The following is a 10,206-nucleotide window of genomic DNA, read 5'->3' as shown; positions in this document are numbered from 1 at the left end:
TGCAATGCACTTTCCATGCATGCATACATTTTTAGCTCATAAAGATGTCGATTACTCCTTGCCTCAAGCTGGTCCTCACTGATGTCGCCCAAGAAGGGATCGGGAAGTATGGCGATGCACTTGGCAAAACACTGTTGATACCAGTGAGACCAGATTGTTGGAGCTGTGGTTTTTTTATGTCCACTACATCCTCCTCAGTTATAATGAGCCATTATTTGCTCAACAGAAGCCATATGTACTTGCTTGTGCATAGCCTGCGTACTAAGACCTGTTAGCGTGTTATGACAGCGACCTGCCCGAGAACTTTAGCATGACATCTATATGTTGATTACTATACGTTGATTACTTCCTTCTCTTGTTTCACACTTTGCCCGATGAAGCCAGCAACAGGGTCAGCCACATGTTCAATAGGCTTCCCATTAGTTTCTCCTTCACCAGGACACTGCTCCCATTGATATCTACGTTTTCTTGACTTCACGCTGCACTTCAACGATGGCCACAACTGCTAAAACCTATAGCCAGGGATCAAAAAAGTGCCGTGTATCATGTTTCTCCAAACTCATGACGTGTGCTATAAGGCCTTGAGGAACACCCTCGTTTATTTACGCCATCATATTGCATGAAGCTTTGCATCGTAAGTGCAATGATTAGCATGTGCTGGCTTTCCAGTTATTACTGTCCAGCTTACTGAAAGCTATCCTGAGTGAGTTTCGGAAGCAAAAGACTGCTGCCTGACAAGAAGTAGATAAAGCAAAGGTTGCCATAGCCGCATATGTCAAACAAAATGAAGAAGGCCGCCAAGTATACAGGTGGTTTACTTCGTATCCAACAAGCTTGGTTCTCCCTTTGCAAGTGAGTAAACTCAACTTGCCCCGAAGGCATGCCCTGTGACAAACTGCATGCCAGATGCTGTATCCCTTGCAAAGCCAAAGTTTTGTAAGAGATTCTGACATCCCGCAGCGGCTTCTGCACTGGGCGAACAGGCCACTGTAAAAACAACTGCCCGTGCAAACATGCTAATATCATAAACATGGGGGTGTTGCGTTCTTTTCGGCTACTGAAGGGCGATAGGCTGGGCCAGTCCGAGATGGTTCTGTGCTTACACCGTGAGTGTAACCTGACGGCAGGTTTCCTTATCCATATTGTGTGCAAAATGGTTAAATGATGTCAACTATGATAGCCATTTTTAATATGAAATGCAACAAAAGAGCAAGAATAGGTAAATTGTAATGCAAAAAGATGAAGACAAACAGTACACAGGATAAGTGATAGACTTTCTATTATTGAAAAAAATTTCACACAAGTGCAAGTGTGCCACCAGCAGTGGGTAACAAACTTTCAAGCGTAGGTGAGAGCCAGAACTTAACAAAATTATACAATCGCATTCAAATGTAAAATGGCATTGGACACAGAAGACTAACATAGTGTACAGAATGAGGGGGCAAGACTCCATCCATGGCACCACATACTCCCCATCCATAAAAAAACTGCAACAAGAACAAAAGCATAACACATTTAAGATATCACTTAAAGTCAGTGATGTCGGAACATTATTTTCACTGGGGGAGCGAAAAAAAAAACACTACCAAGACATCAGCATCAACATAATTTATTCACCTCGAGTGCCCAACATTTACTAAATAAACACAATCAACACACTGACATAAAGGCAATATTATAAACAAACTACAATTTTGGTTTACTAACTGCCGCAAACAATTAAAAACGTAGTGCCTGAACAGTATGTTTTGTGTGACGTTTTGTAAAGTGTTTGTTACCGATATTGTATAGATTTCGCCAGACTGTCTTTATATACATTCATCATTTGATGCGATTCTAGTTTACCCCCGCTAAACGAGCTTGTCAAAGAGATTAAACATAAGAAAGCTGGCAATGAGACATATATAAATCAACATGGTACGCCTGTCGTCCAGGTAGCCTTGGGAGCGACAGCAAACTAGAGTACACATACGATAACACACGTGTATGGATGTAAGTGTAGAAAAGAGAAAAGTAAACCAATCTGACAGCTTTTCACTTGTACAATCTTCGGCGCCATAATCTACTACAGCAGCAACAATAACATATTCCAAACTACAGCCAAAACATGGAATATTATGACACATCAGAAAATAAGAACTTAAATTTCAACCATGTGAGACACTGCTGGCCAGGGGGAACAAACCACTATAAATCGTAAACGAGCCCGAAAAGATTACGACATGCCTATATTCGTCGTAGGCTCACAATAAAATTGCAGAAATAATGTGTATGGATGTGTCAATCGCAAAGTAAATTTAATGTAATCACAAACATAATTTACACATCTTAAACATGCTTTCCAAACACAAATATTAATGAATGCTATAACGATACCATGGACAGCTGCGCTAGTTGGTACGTATTCATACTGAAACAGTGCGAAGAAGACACAGACGAAGCGAGTAAACCAGTAAGAACAGCGCTCGTTCTGTCCAGTTTACTCGCTTCGTCCGTGTCTACTTCAAACTGTATCAATATGAACTATACCGTGTAATCAACCTAAGATCCAAATGTATATTCCTAAGTGATGTTTGAAATGCTACAAAGTTGCACAAACGCATTTATGCGCTCTTGCACGTTATGGTCACACTGTGCCAAACATTGACTTCCTTTCCGAGGTTTTTACAACAAACATCTCAATTACGGAGTCTAAGCTCAAAGTGGCAGTTAAATCACCGTGCACTTGCAAAAGGAGTAGATGCATCAACCTTTCCTGGGACATTGTGCTTCGAAAGCACGTCTGCATATGTTCCAGGACACTAAAGGATCGTTCAGATGTTGCCGACGATGCGGGCACCGTAAGAATTAGAAGCACTAGTTTGAGCCATGCTCCCTCATTTGTAGGTGAGGGGGAGCCGTCGCTCCCCCCGCTCCCCTTGTTCTGACACCCCTGCTTAATGTGCAATTTGCCGAGTTCGAAACCAAGAACAAACAACCCAAAAAGGCTTTGCTAAGTTTTACAATGATTAAAATTGTCAAACTGTCTCGTCACTTTTAAATAATGAACCTGAAAGCCTGACAGCAGGGTTGCAGAAAATGGCATCAAATAAACATACCTCGCTTACCAAGGACACCTTTGGTTTGGTTGTTCTCCGATCTTGCACAATAATTGTGTATATGCTTCTCTTGTTTAAAATGGTTTAGCAGACAGGGAAAAATGGCCATTGCAACAGCAGGTGTATGCATAGTTTGCGCACGAAAAGCCACTGCTTTCTTACTTTCTTTTTTGTTCTCTACTACTATTCACAAGTATTTAAGCACCTTAATAGCATAGCACTGCTGCAAACATGCTACTGCAAAACACAGAATTGGGCAAGTTGTGGCATAAAGAAAATTGCAGTTTTGCTCGTAATAGCTGGTGAAATGTAATGCACAGTAAGCCTGATTGATGCGGTGTCTGTTGGAGTGAACACTTGCCTATGCAAGTGAGTAATCTCCTTTTGAGACGTAAAATAAGTGCGAGTCATATTTGTTTGTGGACGTTATGCCTCCCAGTGATGAAGTGGGAAGACTCGGCTAGAAAAGCCGAGTCTTTCCACTTCATCACTGGGATCAGTGGCCAAGTCTGGATGTGAAAGAGGAGCAAGAAATGCTCCTCTTTCACATCCAGACTTGGCCACTGGTCTCTACCAAAACAACCCTTTATGTTGTTAATGCTGAATTCGTTTTGGTTTTCTCAAATCTATATTTGGGCTACCGCATCAATAGGCCTCACTCTGTCCTTGGGGAAAACAAGACATCAGCAGTCCCATACAGTAAGCATGAGAAGCCAAGCACTGGAAAAAGAATAATGAAGACTAAGCAGACTCATCCGATCATTGTCATTACGTTCAAGAAGAAAATTTAACATAGGACTGCCTCCACAAGTGGGACGGTGACGTGCCACAACCTGAAGGCGTGAACGCCAGCTCTATATACAGTACACAAATATTGAACAGGTGTTAGCTAATCATGGCACCTGTTGGATCGCACTCTCCAGGATCATTATTGACCACGGCTGTAGCTTCAGCAGAGTGGCTTAGATGTAGAATTATGGACTGCCAATCTTTCGGTTGCAAGTTCGAATACTCACAGCACAATGAGAATCCTTTTATTTGCAATTTTCTTGCAGGAAATTTGGGAATTCCAGTGACACCACCAGTAGACATCAGAACAACCAAGGCTGTTACAGCCGCTATTACTGTAAAAAAGATGGCACAAGCCCAAGAATTGAGACAAGTACATTACATGCCTTTGTTCTTGTGCTAGTTCTCCATTACTTTTGTGCTGCAGTTAATGACCTTGAATGAGTTCAAGGTGCAAGATCTTAGCCAAGAAAAACATTAGGCTTAACAGCTGTATCTAGTAGTCTAATTTCACCTATGCAGCTTTATACAACCCTGTGCATACTTACCCAAAGCACACGAGTGGCATCCTGCAGACAAAAAAAAGAAAATATTGAGCTTTTCTAATTGGTTTGGAGTAAATGCATTTGTTTCGGCCTAACTGGTATTGCATACTGCACGTACTTGCACTTGGTATATGTTATCAGCAACTTTGTTAAGTCACCTTCTTATCTCTGCAGTAAATCACTCCTGCAATCAAGTATGGCGGTCCAGGTTTACGTGCATTTCCGCCTGTGCAGCTGGTAAAAGTCCTTGGCTGTTTACTGCCACTTCATATTTGAAACGTCCGGTTGCATAAGAAGGCTTTGACAACACTGGCAACCCTAACAACGGCAGGCTTCACTAAAAGCTACCAGTACCGCCTCGTTGCAGACTGTGTTGAACATCCATCTTGTCTACTGTGACTAGGATCCCAGGTACTTTTCTTCCGCAGCGGCTGGTACTGGTGGTGCTTTCAGGCAGAAAGAAGCTATAGTTGCATAAATCAAAGTTGGGGCAGAAACCAATCTGGCACAGGTGGAAACAGTCCTCTTTCTCAGATGGTAGTTCAGCCCCTCTCGCGAGGCACATTTGTTCAAGCAATTTGCAAGCTGTCGATGTGAATGAGATTAGTCGAAGGTTGGCTATAGTGTCTGGTTTCTTGCCTGATTTCGGTAATGGCATCACCATCGAGTGTTTCCACTACATGGGGAATTAACCAATATTCCAGATTTCATTGATTACAAGCTGTAGTGCTTGCTTTCTAATTTCAGGGAGGATTCCTCAACATCTGCCAAGTGACTCCATCTTTGCCAAGTGCGTTTTAAGTGTTGACATGCTCGAGAGCAGCAACAGGTTCTGCCATCGTAAAGAGGCTTTCAATTCCTTCCTTGGCAAGTGGTGATTAAGGTGCATATAAGTCTGGGGACGGTCGGTTGCTGCGAGGTGGTTGGGGAAAGCATCTGCTGCTTGTTCCTCAAATTCTTCAGATGTGCACTGTAGATTGAACGTCGTGTTTTAAATAGTATTAGAGTTTTTAGTTCATCCTGTTATAGTCGAGAATGTGTGTTACAGCTTACTGAGGGCTATGTGTGCAAATAACGTGCAGCGGTCCATCCACTGGTCTTAGGTGAGTTGCTTAGCACAACATCTCGCCTTCTCAGTCTTGTGTAGAATATTTATCAGGGCTTGTTGCTTGCGGCCACAATTTAAGTATGCAGTAAGCAGCTTGGCTTGCTCACCCCAAAGTTGCAGCAGGTGCTTGTTTGGGTTAGATATTACTCCAGTAAGCTCTGTTCGCATGTCGCTCCTTACATTGTTGCTAGCGATTCTTCAACGCCTTCACATTCTGCAGATTCAAGTGAGTCACGAAAATTATCCCAGCCTGTAGCCATGATTTTGCAAATGTGGCACATTTTCACCTACACTTGAAGTGTTATCTAGATCAGATAACGGTCGCTGCGTCTTGGGTCACAATTGCACTGACACTCTGAACGAAGCCTGCAGTCGCCCAGGTTAGATCAGTGTACTGTCCTTGTGGTTTGAGTGGTGGGTGTGGCATTGGGATAGTTGCTGTCATTTGCTAACTTGAGGTCTGCAGTGTTCTTGAAGGTGGCATCCTCTTGGTCATGCGTCTTTGTATCCCCAATGTGAGTGATGTGCACTGAAGTCACCTCCACTGAGTATTCTGTGCTGGGGAAAGTGAATTTGCAGATGTCAAAGCCAAGTGAAGTCTCCTTGAGTGCAGCGGTTGCTTTTGGGACAGAGGTAGACCAATGTCAAAACGGCTTCTTTGCACTACCTTAGCCTGCAGCACACTGAAATTTTCTCATAAGAGGTGCAGTATAGAATAATGTTCAATTATATGTGCGGAGCGTCTACGCAAGGAAATGTGGCCGTTTGAGCCTGCTCTATTGATGCCTCTCCTCACTATGCCCGATGCTCTATAGTCGCTTGGAGTTAGCCTTTGTACCCTTGTATGTCTGGCGTTGTGCCTCTGTTTTCCTGGAGTAGCAGGACAACGGGTTGGCCCTCTTGCTAAACTAGCTGACCCAGCTATTTCAATGGGTTGCATTATTGGGTCGCATGCATTAGGTCGCACTAGCACTCCAGCAGCAGCTTCCGCTGTATAGTAGCGGCCGTCTGTAAGGTTTGAGGGAGGTTAGCAGTAGGGTATAGGTGTTGTGGATTTCGCAGTCTTTCAGAATCTCATGAAAAAATTGAGCAAAGATGACTCCGATTATTGAATGAGGATTTGGAGGAGTTTTCCATGCTAATCCATGCACACTGCCATCATCTGTTGTTGCTGCTGGCATTGTTACTGCTGCTGAATGTGAAGCTTTAGCTATTTTGCCTTGTTCTATGAGAACCTGTTCGAGCTTAGCAACCAGAAGTGACATGGCTTCTTCAATTGTCATTTTCTTGTGCACAGTTTATCTTGAGGGAGCACAGCCCTCATGGTACCTGTTGACTGGCGCAGCCTCTTCTGTTGCTGCTTCTTGCCGTGTTTCACTTTCTTTTTGCGCACCGAAGAAGCAGACTTGCAGGATGTGCACCTACTATGAGAATTTCTTGGCTCCAGCGTGGCTGACTGCAGGCGCTGCCTGCTTTCCCCACCTCCTCGGGCTTTCTTCTGCAGCTTGTGGTGCACTTCTTACCTGCTGCTCATTTTCAAGTGCAAGGAGGCGTGCAGAGAGCAGCTTGCTGCTTGTCTAGCTGTTCTGTTTGATGCAGTACGTCTACTAATGTCACTCTCAGTTTGAAATATTCCATAATCGTTTCAGTGCGATGTCTCAACGTACTGCGGTGGCCAAGTTTCCATTTTGATTATTCAGACACTGCTTGTGTATAGGTCTTGTATAGCAGCTTGTTCTGTCTGTATTGTGCAGCATGTTCACTTGATTCTCGTCTGGTGTATTCGCTTTCATGGGAGCTGGAGGACGACTGTGCAGTAATCGGCTACGCGGCCACTGCTCTGTGTGCTTCTTCAGTTCTTTTTTGAAACAAGCTTTTTTGGGGTATTTTGGGCAAGGCGCCCATCTTCGCTGTAAACGTACAATGAGGAGCCGTGAGGAGGCAGTCTTCAGGTTCGTGTGTGCCCCACTTTATGCAAACAGGTGGACGCATGCATGTCTTGTTTGTAACCAGTCCCGTGGCATCTAAAGCATGCCAACATTCTGGGTACGTACAGTGACGCAGGCGTCAGCCAGCTGCAGTACTTCACAATACGATGACGCCTAGGCGTCGGTAAAGTGAGCAGCGTCATTTGGCTTTCACCCACTAGTAATGCTGCTGGTATCGTGGCTCCTTCCGAGTCCAATGCTTCTTTTATTGATTCAGCTGTTTCTACTTGCATATTACGAACTGCACCTCGAGACATGCCTTTGCTGGGCTGCTGGTAGGCACTGACTTCAAGAGAATCATACAAATCAAATACAATCAAAGTAATGCGAGTTAGCGGATGCAAATAGTGTGTTGCCAGTTGTAAGTGGTTATGGAAAGTTTTGAAAGTTTCAGTAGGTCACGTTGGCCTGCGTGAGCTGCGATCATCTTGTGGAGGCTGTCAGAAAATACGTTTGACATGGCTTGCCTAGCTCTGGCCAGTATAGAGAGCCCATATTCTTCTAGCCCTTGACGTTCTTGCAGGCGTGGTGTTCACCTATATGCCTTTGTATAATGAAGTTGGGTTACATGCAGATCAGCTGGCTTGAATGCCGCGCAGAACAATGTTGTCTTCACGCTCGGGAGGATCATTTGCACGTCTGTTTTTTGCTTTAGCGGAGACATTTTGTCCCTCTTGCGCCAGAGGGCACTTCCTTGACATCATGGTGCTAGCTGAAGTCTAATTGATAGGCAAAATTCATGCAATATTCCATGCCCAGATCACACACAAGCCATAATTTTCCACTCAGTTCTAGGCGTCGTCACACAGATGGAGCACCTAGCTCCATCTTGTACTTAAACCATAACTATGAAGGAAAGCCATGCCCCATGCTTGCAATAACTAGAACCAGTGCAATATCAGCAACAGGTGCATGCGCGGCCAACTTTGGGACACTTGAGGATTACCTGATTACAAAATAAACACATTTGAATAACTGAACAATGGTAGGTTGCTGCTTCACAACGAACAGAATAATTTTGTATTGTGGCAGGGGTACCTTTTCGTAAAATTACTTTGCTGTAGACAGTAGAGTAAGGGCACCTAACAAACATGTACGTACATGCCAGCAAACCGGAATGAAGGCTGTTTCACATGGTGCGATTTTGCACTGCGATTTTCGCAGGTGCGAAATTCGCAACGGCTATTCACATGGTGCGATGTCAACAATGCGATTATGCGACGCCCAGAGTTGCTTGCTGCCAGATTTTGTCGCACACGCCGCATAAATTCGTTTAATGTAATGAAAAAGACGTTCGCGTTATAATATAATTGACCTCTCTTTATTAGGACCAAATAATACGTGCGTTTTGTAATTTAAAAACGCTTCAAAGTTTACTTTGTTTTGGAGTGCGCAACAGCGGTTTGTGAAGTTCAATACGAGGAGAAATGGCGGACGTAAACAGCTGTTCGCAGGTGGTCGTTCAGCGTTGTGTGCTGTCTCGTGTGTGTTTTATGCCTGTGTCGTTCTACCTGCGGTTAAACAAATTACAAGAGGACCTATCAACAAGCCCCTATAGCTGTTGTCATCGAATATGGAGTATTCGGAATTCGGCTGCAGCGGAGTCGTCATGTCAACGCAGAGACCCTCGCGCTACCCGTGATTAACGTCAGCTTCTGAAAAACGGATGTGTGTGTATTGCTCGTGATTGCGCATTAACGGTTCCTGCTCCTAACAATATTCTTGTATAAGCAAGACTTTAAGACGATTGTATAAGCAAAACTTTATGCCTCCCTGAATTGCCTGCATTAACCCAATGCTGAAAACAGGGGAAGCTGATTCCCTTTCTTGCTGCTGAAAAGCTGCTAGAATCTCAATAACAGACCACTTATGTTCTGAGAGAAAGTGAGGGGCACTGACAATATCTCTAATCTTTTGTATGAGCCTTCACCTTGAACGAAAATGGAATAAAAATATTTACCTTTGCAAGCCTCAGAATCCAAACATTCTCAAAATTTTGAGGAGCCACATTAAATTTTTGAGATACAGACAATAAAAAGTGTGCCTAAGTATAAGTGCACACTGAACACACTTGAGTGGTTGAGTGGCCAGCTGCGAATGCAAAAGCATCCATAGCTGCTACCTCGAGGTAACTGCTAGGTTGCACGTGTGTTTCTCCTATAGCCCATGTACCTGGCAAGGGGAATGGTTATACGTAGTCCTGTGCTTTTTCTTTTTTTTTTCAATAGGTGGTGGCTAGCTGATTCCATTTGTTTATGTATTTATCATTTGTGTCCATCTTATGCGCATGTGTTTGTGTCATGTTGTGATTGTTATACGTGCAGTGATGCAAGCATATTTTTTTAATATATTGCACTACAGTCATTTATTAAATTTTGTGTTGAAATGTACAAAATGTGGCCACCCAGTAATGACTAGGACAGCCAGCAGGATTGGCAAAAAATATGATGCAGATCCAATGCACTTGCTTGAATCGACATGAGGCGAAGCTTTCACGTAACGGTCAGTTGAACTCTAGAAAACTAACTGCAGTGTTTACAGTTGTTCTTATTTCACCCGATGTAACACGTACTCATAGACAATGTTTGCTTATTTACCGCACAGGTCACATAATGTAATGTATACATAGCACGGTGAACTCACTCAAATGTCGGCTCACTAAGACTTCGAACTAACTG

The 10,206-nt window shown here is 43.6% G+C and overlaps 1 long non-coding RNA gene across 1 annotated transcript; it reads right to left on the bottom strand.

The window, feature by feature from the left end:
• Positions 1-1,262: 1,262 nt before the first annotated feature.
• Positions 1,263-8,727, bottom strand: LOC119437221 (uncharacterized). The gene is made up of 4 exons (XR_005189287.2): positions 8,630-8,727; positions 4,436-4,456; positions 4,115-4,222; positions 1,263-1,487 (listed from the first exon to the last, which is right to left on the bottom strand). It is a non-coding gene; the product is annotated as an uncharacterized LOC119437221 (long non-coding RNA).
• Positions 8,728-10,206: the final 1,479 nt, after the last annotated feature.

Source organism: Dermacentor silvarum, chromosome 1 (genome assembly GCF_013339745.2).
Source record: "Dermacentor silvarum isolate Dsil-2018 chromosome 1, BIME_Dsil_1.4, whole genome shotgun sequence".
Taxonomy (NCBI): Eukaryota; Metazoa; Arthropoda; class Arachnida; order Ixodida; family Ixodidae; genus Dermacentor; species Dermacentor silvarum.
The sequence above is the reverse complement of the archived record's forward strand: the minus strand, read 5'-3'. Positions and strand labels throughout refer to the sequence as shown.